We start from the raw sequence: 9591 nt of genomic DNA, 5'->3' as shown, positions 1-9591 counted from the left end.
TCAGTGGCCTGTCGTAGCAGTGACATCACAATATTGGTATTATATATAATGAGTAAGTGGGTAAATGGGTTGAGTTGACTCCATCTAATAGAAAACACATACAAACCAACATCCGCCATCCGTACGTAAGTAGAACCTGTCTTGTCTGTCCTCATCAAGTAAATGGTTCAATGACATCTGGGATAGGAGGGGGGAAATGATGATGATATGATGGGTTAATGATACTGCAATGGCTTCTCAAGACACAAGCAAAATACAGCACATTTGAGAGAGGATAAGAATATAACTAATTTGTTTTTTCTATTTTGTTTTGTTCTCTGAGTGGCCTGGTTCGTGTACAGCCTCCAGTGAGTTGCTTTGGCAGGAAGGCAGGAGACGATTTGCTATAGATTTCCTGGCAGCAGTGTTGACGTGCCAATGCGGAAATTTATTCATTTCACATCTTAAATTTTTAATCATATTTTGCCTCATTAATAGTGTTTGAAATGACTTTCTCTGCCCGTGAATTGCAAAAAAATATCAGGGCAGCTTGTCAACTGTCAGCTGCTCATAGATGACCTTGTGGCTTATAGACAACCTTTGAATAGTAAAGGAACACTCATGAACAGCAAAAAACATTTGAAACAGGGATGGCGTTTCCCAATAGTTAGTATTGTAGTTCTTCCCGTTATACACTTACACTTGAAGATCTGGATTCTGATTGGTCTCTCCTCTCTCTCTCTTGTTTCATGTCCTCTCTCTCTCTCCTCTGTCTCTCTCTGTCCGCTCTCTCGTCTGTCTCTCCCTGCCCCTGTCTGCTCTCTCTCTCTGTCCCTGTCTGTTCTGCTCTGTCTCTCTCTGTCCCGGCTCTGTCTCTCTCTGTCCTGTCTGTCTCTCTCTGTCCTCCCTGTCTGTCTCTCATCTTGTCCTTCCCGTCTCGTCTCTCCTCTGTCCCTGTCCTCTCTCTCTCAGTCTACTCTTGTCTCTCTTCTCTCAGCTCTCCTCTGTACTCTCTCTCCTCAGTCTCTCTGTCTCTTCTCTCTCTCTCGCTTCTCTCTCCTCGCCTCTCTCTCTGTCGCTCCTCTCCTCTGTTCGCTCCTCTGTCCCCTGTCTGTCTCTCTCTCTGTCTCTCCTCTCTGTTGTTGCTTCTGTCTCGTCTGTCACTCGTCTCTCTCACTTCTCTCTCTCTGTCCTGATATGTCTTCTTTCACTGTCTTTCTCCATGCGCTCTCGTGCAGTCCTGTCTTTGCGTGTTCTTGTTCTCTCCTCTCTCGCCACCGGTCTCTCCTTCTTCTCCTCTCTCTGTGGATCTTCTCTCCTCTCTCTCTCTCTCGTTCTCTCTCTCTCTTCTCTCTCTCTCTCTCTCTCTCTCTCTCTCTCTCTCTCTCTCTCTCCTAAAAAGGAAGCATTTAAGGTTCAGATGGATAACAGCATCAGTAGATAAACATGTTAACTCAGGGGGGGCATTTACAATAAGCAAGGGTGAAGAGGATATAGTTCACCACAGAACAAACAAGCCATTGCTTCTTCACTTGCAACCCTCTAATTATGTGTTGTCTCAATGGGTCGTCCGTCTGTGTGAGCAGCAGCTCTTCTTTTGTTGGGTAATAAACCATCAAGCAACAAGCTAGCTGCACCACCACCAGTGTGTGTAGGGGTAATGAAACCATAACATAAGCTAGCTGCCACCACCACCAGTGTGTGTAGGGTAAGAAACCATAAACATTAAGCTTAGCTCACCACCACCAAGTGTGTGTAGGGGTAAATGAAACCATGAACATTAAACTAGCTGCACCACCACCAGTGTGTGTAGCGGTAATGAAACAACATTACACATTAAGCAGCTGCAGCCAACCAACAGTGTGTGGTAGGGTAATGAAGAACCAAGCAACAAGTTAGCTGCACCAGCACCAGGTGTGTGTAGGGCTAATGATGAATAGAAACACCATACGACAACCACCAGGTGTAACGCATGCCAAGCTGCAACACCACCAGTGTGTGTAGGAATGATGAAAACCATAGCAACAAGATAGCTTGCAAACACCCAGTGGTGTAGCGGTAAGCATGATGAAACCATAGCAACAAGATAAGCTGCAACACCACCAGTGTGTGTAGGGTAATGATGAAACCATAGCAACAAGCTAGCTGTACCACCACCAGTGTGTGTAGGGTAATGATGAAACCATAGCAACAAGATAGCTGCACCACCACCAGTGTTTGAAAATGGAGGGGAGAAAAGCACGCTGCCCTCTCCTGGTGGTGTTTTAAATATTTATTTATTAACTTTTATGGTCATTTTTTATTTGAGTTTTGGGATTAGAATGAAAATGTCACCCTTTTGTTTTAGTTTTTTTGAATGATTATTATTAAAGCCTTCCCCCTTTGCACATTGATTGATGAAACGTGCTTGTTGATGATTATGTTGAGATATGAATACAGCAGCACTCACTTCCTGATCCAAGTCACGGCCATTTACTTTATGAACCTCCACCCCCATCTCCACCCCACTCTGAGCTAACCCACACCCAGCCTACCAATACACCCAGCATCTGTTGAAGACCACATACCTCGAACTAAGGCATATTGTAGCCTTAGCCAGACACTGTGAGAAGCCTGTGGTCCTCTTGGACTGTTAGTTTGTCACACATGCAGACACACACACAAATGCACACACAACGGTTCCCCAGGGCTGAGAGACAGGATGCTGGGTGAATTAGGGCTGGGAGTACGCTGGCCACCACAGCATGGTAAAACAACTACCTGGCTTGTCATCCTGCTGTTATCAACATATACTTCAATGCATCTGTGGTGTGTCATCTGCACATGCATGCCTGCATGAGACTGCTGCTGAAGCTGCTTCCTGGTTTGGGACTGTGTGTGTGGGGGGGGGTGTGAGCATATGTGTGTGTGTGTGACAATAAACCAGCGTGTGATCTGACTGTTAACAGGAAGCCCCTTATGTGATGTACAAGAAACACCAGATGAATCTGGAGGGGAATGACAGATATGAAGGCTACTGTGTCGATTTAGCTGCCGAAATTGCAAAACATGTGGGGATAAGATACAAACTGTCAGTAGTAGCAGACGGGAAGTACGGTGCGCGGGATCCAGACACCAAGACGTGGAACGGGATGGTGGGGGAACTGGTCTATGGGGTGAGTGGAGTCATCTCTCAGTCTCTCACTGATGTTCATTGTTACTTCACCAAAGGATGCGTCCCAAAAAGAACTGTACTCCCTATATAGTGCACTACTAATGACCAGGATCCATAGGGCTCTATATAGTGGGTTACTAATGACCAGGATCCATAGGGCTCTATAGTGTGTTACTAATGACCAGGATCCATAGGGCTCTATATAGTGGGTACTTAAATGACAGGATCATAGGGCTTCTATAGTGGGTTACTAATGACCAGGATCCATAGGGCTCTTTTATATAGTGCGGGTTACTAAATGACCAGTGATCCATAGGGCTCTATAATAGTGGGTTACTAATGACCAGGATCCATAGGGCTCTATTATAGTGGGTTACTAATGACCAGATCCATAGAGCTCTATTATAGTGTGTTACTAATGACCAGGATCTATGGGGCTCTATATAGTGGGTTACTAATGACCAGGTCCATAGGGCTCTATATAGTGGGTTACTAATCGACCAGATCCATATGGCTCTATATGTGGGTTACTAATGACCAGGATCCATATGGCTCTATATTAGGTGGGTTAACTAATTGACCAGGATCCATATGGGCTCTATATAGTTGGGTTACTAATGACCAGGATCCATAGGGCTTCTATATAGTGTGTTACTAATGACCAGGATCATAGAGCTCTATATAGTGGGTTACTAATGACCAGGAATCATAGGGCTCTAATATAGTGGGTTACTAATAGACCAGGATCCATAGGGCTCTATATAGTGGGGTACTAATGACAGGATCCATAGAGCTCTATATAGTGTGTTACTAAATGACCAGGATCATAGGGCTCTATAAATAGTGGTTACTAATGACCAGGATCCATAGGGCTCTATATTGTGCGTTACTAATACACAGGATCCATAGGGCTCTATAATGTGGTTACTAATGACCAGGATCCATAGGGCTCTATATAGGTGGTTACTAATGACCAGGATATATAGGGCTCTATATAGTGGGTTACTAAATGACCAGGATCATAGGGCTCTATATATAGTGGGTTACTAATGACCAGGATCCATAGGGCTCTATATAGTGGGTTTACTAATGACCAGGATCTATAGGGCCTCTATATAGTGGGGTTACTAATGACCAGGATCCATAGGGCTCTATATAGTGGGTTACTAATGACCCAGGATCTATGGCTCTATAATAGTGGTTACTACTATGACCAGGATCCTAGGGCCTATATAGTGGTTACTAATTGACCAGGATCATAGGTCCTATATAGTGGGTTACTAATGACCAGGATCCATAGGGCTCTATATAGTGGGTTACTATGACCAGGATCCATAGGCTTCTATATAGTGGGTTACTAATGACCAGGATCCTAGGGCTCTATATAGTGGGTTACTAATGACCAGGATCCATAGGGCTCTATATGTGGGTTACTAATGACAGGATCCATAGGGCTCTATATAGTGGGTTACTATGACCTGGCACCTGCGTATCCATAGGCTCTATATAAGTGGGTTACCTTAATGACCAGGATCCATAGAGCTCTATAGAGTGGTTACTAATGACCAGGACTCTATAGGGCTTCTATATAGTGTGGTTTACTAATGACACAGGATCCATAGGGCTCTATATACGTGGGTTACTAATGACCCAGGATCCATAGGGCTCTATATAGTGGTTACTAATGAGCCAGGATCCATAGGGCCTATATAGTGGGTTACTAATGAACCAGGATCCATAGGGCTCTATTATAGTGGGTTACTAATGACCAGGATCCATAGGGCTCTATATAGTGGGTTACTATGACCAGGATCCATAGGGCTCTATATAGTGGGTTACTAATGACCAGGATCCATAGGGCTCTATATAGTGGTTACTAATGACCAGGATCCATATGGCTCTATATAGTGGGTTACTATAGACGACCAAGGAATCCATAGGGCTTATATAGTGGGTTACTATGACGCAGGATCCATAGGGCTCTATAATATGGGTTACTAATGACCGGATCATAGGGCTCTATATTAGTGGGGTTACTAATGAATCCCCAGGATCCATAGGGCTCTATATAGTGGGGTTTAACTAATGAACCAGGAATCCATAGAGTCTATATTAGTGGGTTTACTATGACCAGGATCCATAGGGCTCTCTTATAGTGGGGTTACTAATGACCAGAGGATCCACTAGCGGGCTCTATATAGTGCAGCACATATTTTGTGAATAGAAGTTGGCATTTTGGGACGCACCCAATTTGTTTTTAACATTTACTACCAGAAGTTGAAAGAGAAAAAGTTGATGTCTTAACAATGTGATTATGTTTTACACGCGTGTTTATATGCCTGTTCCTCCTATTACGGTAAAGTACAACTGGTGTCTGATGTCGTTTGGGCCCCCTTGTCTCTGATGGTAGGTTTGGGGCCCCTTGTCTCTGATGGTATGTTTGGCTGTCTCTGAACGTAGGTTTGGGCTCCCTTGTCTCTGAATGTAGGTTTGGTGGCCCTTGTCTCTCTGATGTAGGTTTGTCGGGCCCCTTGTCTCTGATGTAGGTTTGGGCCCCCCTTGTTCTCTGATGTAGGTTTGTGGCCCCTTGTCTCTGAAATGTAGTTGGGCCCCTTGTCTCTGATGTAGGTTTGGGCCCCTTGTTCCTGATGTAGGTTTGGGCCCCCTTGTCTCTGATGTAGGTTTGGGCCCCTTGTCTCTGATGTGTTTGGACCCCTTTGTCTCGATGTAGGTTTTTTGGGCCCCCTTGTTCTCTGATGTAGGTTTGGGCCCCCCTTGTCTCTGATTGTAGGTTTGGGTCCCCCTTGTCTCTGATGCTAGGTTTGGGCCCCCTTGTCTCTGATAGTAGGGGTTTTGGGCCCCTTTGTCTCTGATGTACGGTTTGGGCCCCCTTGTCTCTGATCGTAGTTTTGGCCCGCCCCTTGTCTCTGATGTATAGGTTTTGCGCCCCTTGTCTATGTGTCATTGTTGTTCACTTGGTGGTCTTAAAAGGCTAACTGATCTTAAACGGCCACCACTTACTCTGAGAACGCTTTCTGAATACGGGCCTTGACCCTTCCTCGACCTCAAGTAAATCTTCTGCGTGCGCGTCATCCCACTTTTGACATTTTCTTCTCACTAGTCCCCTCTTTAAAAGCCTCAAAACCCCTCCAAAACTGATTCCCCTTTACCTCCCTCTCCTCCGCAGACGACGATCGATGAGCAGGGCCGTAGGGTGTATCATAAAATGGATGAGGGTTAGGTTTGCCCTCATTGTTCTAATTCCAACCACCATACAGCCGGGACGAGATGACCTACTCCCAATGGTACGTTATGACTCTTGATCCCTTACGTTAGTGCCACTTATCTTTTTGAAGGAGCCCTGTGGGTAGTACCACTATATAAAGGGAATAGCGTGCCATTTGCGATGTTTAAGTCCATTTCCCTGGTTTAGCGTCGCTAACGCTGGGAATTAATCCTCTGAATGCAGAAACGTGGTCAACCACACACACACATCGCACACATCCACACACTCCATCAGATGGAGAGAGAACACCCGCCCACACCATCCACCGACTGCTGTTGTCCATCCACCGGCGTCTCTGGTGGGGTTATTTAGTTCTTCCATCCACGGTCTCAGTGGGGTTATTTATTGTCTGTCCATCCACCGTGTCTCAAGTGTGGTTTATTTTGTCTGTCTGTCCATCCACCGCGTCTAGATGGGGTTATTTATGTCTGTCAACATCCACCGCGTCTCAGGGGGTATTTCCATCCCACCGCGTTCAGTGGGGTTATTTATGTCTGGTCCATCACCGGTCTCAGTGGGGTTATTTAATGTATCTGTCCATCCACCGCGTCTCAAATGTGGTTATTATGTCTGTCCAATACACCGTGTTCCTGTGGGGTTATTATGTCTGTCCATCACCAGCGCTCTGTGGGGTTATTTATGTCTGTCCAATCCACCGTGTCTCTGTGGGTGTTATTTATGTCTGTCCATTTTCTGAATTCCACCGTGCTTGTGGTGGTTATTTAATGTCTGTCCATGCCACCGTGTCTCTGTGCGGGTTATTTATGTCCGTATCCATCCCCACGTCTCAGTGGGGTTATTTTATGTCTGTTCCATGTTGCCACCGCGTCTCAAGTGTGGTTATTTAATGTCGTCCATCCACCGTGTCTTTGGTGGGGTTATTTTATGTCTGTCCCATCCACCGCGTCTCTGTGTGGTTATTTAATCGTCCTGTCCATCCACCGTGTCTTTGTGGGGTTACTTTATGTCTGTCCATCCACCGCTCTCAGCTGTGGGTTATTTTGATGTCTGTCCATACCACCGTAGGTCTTTTGTGGGGTTATTTTGTCTGTCCCATCCGTGTCTTTGTGGGGTTATTTTATGTCTGTCCATCCCCGGCGTCTCAGTGTGGTTATTTTATGTCTGTCCATCCCACCGGCGATCTCAGTGGGGTTAATTTATGTCTGTCCCATTCAGCTTCACCGCGTCTCAGTGCGTGGTTTATTATGTTCTGTTCATTCCACCGTGTTTCTGTTGGGGTTTTTTATGTTCTGTTCCATCACCGCCGTCTCAGTGTGGTTATTTTAAAAAACTGGAGAGTCTCTAATGTTGAGGTTATATTTTTTTGACCCTTCTGACAAGCTTAACTAATGCTGTCTTAGTTGTGTTTTAAAAAAAAAAGTCAGCCCTGAAGCTTTTGAAACGCTTTCTGTATGGCTGAGTATGCTCGTTCTCTATTATTGACTGTTACCCACGGACAGGACTCCGTTATATTAAGAGGTTAATGTTATAGTCTGCTGGCTGCCGCCATTGTGTTTATGGCTGTATTTCCCCACCGTTTGACCTATCTCTACGCTCATGTAAGCTATTTATCACTGTCTTTCTTCTTTCTACAACATGTTTTGGTTGTGTTGTAGAAAACATTCATGGTTTAGGGGCTACAAACGAGACATGTCTTCTTCACGAGTCACTGCCTGGGAACAAAAAACGCTGGGCTGGTTTGATTTTTTTCGTTCATTGGTGTCGTATGCTCAACCAAGATGCCAGTGCAGTTACTTGTCTGAATACTATACTGCTGCTGCTTTTTAACCAAAGAAAGAAAGTCATCGTTTTGGATAGTAAAATAAAAGTGCCAATCAAACCCACTCCAAGGATGTGTTTTGGTAACAAGCCATGATGGGGATGAAGAAGAAAAGAAATTAAATAAAGAGAGAAAGAAAGAACAGAGACAAGAAGAACGAGAGAGAAATTACATAAAATAAGAGAGAAAAAGGAATGAAAGGGAGCTTGGGGAGATTTAAAAATTAATTTTGGTAGATGAGAAAAGCATTTGTCTCGTCCTCTTCCCAGGCATGGAGGGGCGCTGTGAATGGATGAGAGGGGTGGAGAGAGTGAGAGAGAGGGAGAGGAGAGAGGGAGAAGAAGAGAGAGAGGGAGAGAAGAGAGAAGAGAGAGGAGAGGAGAGAGAGAGAGAGAAGAGAGAGAGAGAGAGAGAGAGAGAGAGTTAGAGAAGGAGAGAGAGAAGAGGAGAAGGAGCAGAGAGGAGAGAGAGAGAGAGAGAGAGAGAGAGAGAGAGGAGAGAGGAGGAGGAGAGAGAAGAGAGAAAGGAGAGAGAGAAGAGAGAGGGAGAGAGAGAGAGAAGAAGAGAGAGAGAGAGAGGGGGAGAGGGGCAGGCCCAGGGGAGGGGGGAAAGGGGGGCCTGGGGAACGGGAGGCTGAAGTGGAGAGTGGTTTACTCAACAGCCTGGGTTATGTCTTCTCAAACCATTTAAAGGCTGTAATTTTAAATCAGAGCGTGTATTATTTAAGACCACTACCTACATAACAGTTACAACTGGTGTATAATTTTCTGTGTGCTACAGAAAGATGACAGCAGCAACTATTATTCATCTGTCCTGAAAAAGCCTTGCTGCAAATTCCACATGGCAAGCAAAAATGGCAACTCTTGCGCCTAACCTGTTGAATCCACTTTGGACAGGGCCATAGGGAATGAGACCTGGCCGTTTGGGAACACAGAGAATATGTTTTTTCGGGATATTTCCCTGCCTCCCCCTGCCTTAACAAAATAAATAACTTATTAACCTTTAATTAGCTATTTATATTATGCAATTATGTTTATGGATGTATTGACATCACTGTTGAGTTTATAAACCAAAGATAAAACGGAAAAATGGATTTCGGTAATGTATGTTAATTATTTTTGTATCTTCCCCCCCCTGCAAAGTTTCCCAAGCCTGTTCTTAGCCTCCTTCTGGTTGAAGACACCCATCAGTCTCGCACACAGTCAGAAAGCTTTAAAAAAAAACTAACTAGACAGGGTAGACATCAGCTACAAAATTCCCCAACATCTGACACACAGACATTTATGTGTGTTTTTCTTAATTATGTATGCCAACTGTGTCTAGAAATCTTTTCTTGGGGGGGGATGGTGAAGATGAAACATGTTTGAAAATATTTTTGCCTTTTCAATCTTT

General features: G+C 44.8%; 1 pseudogene; it reads left to right on the top strand.

Moving 5' to 3' along the window:
* LOC112069198 (glutamate receptor 3-like) overlaps positions 1-9591 on the top strand; it is a 64728-nt pseudogene that overhangs the window by 6333 nt on the left and 48804 nt on the right.

Source organism: Salvelinus sp. IW2-2015, unplaced genomic scaffold, assembly GCF_002910315.2.
Source record: "Salvelinus sp. IW2-2015 unplaced genomic scaffold, ASM291031v2 Un_scaffold930, whole genome shotgun sequence".
Lineage (NCBI taxonomy): Eukaryota > Metazoa > Chordata > Actinopteri > Salmoniformes > Salmonidae > Salvelinus > Salvelinus sp. IW2-2015.
The sequence above is the reverse complement of the archived record's forward strand: the minus strand, read 5'-3'. Positions and strand labels throughout refer to the sequence as shown.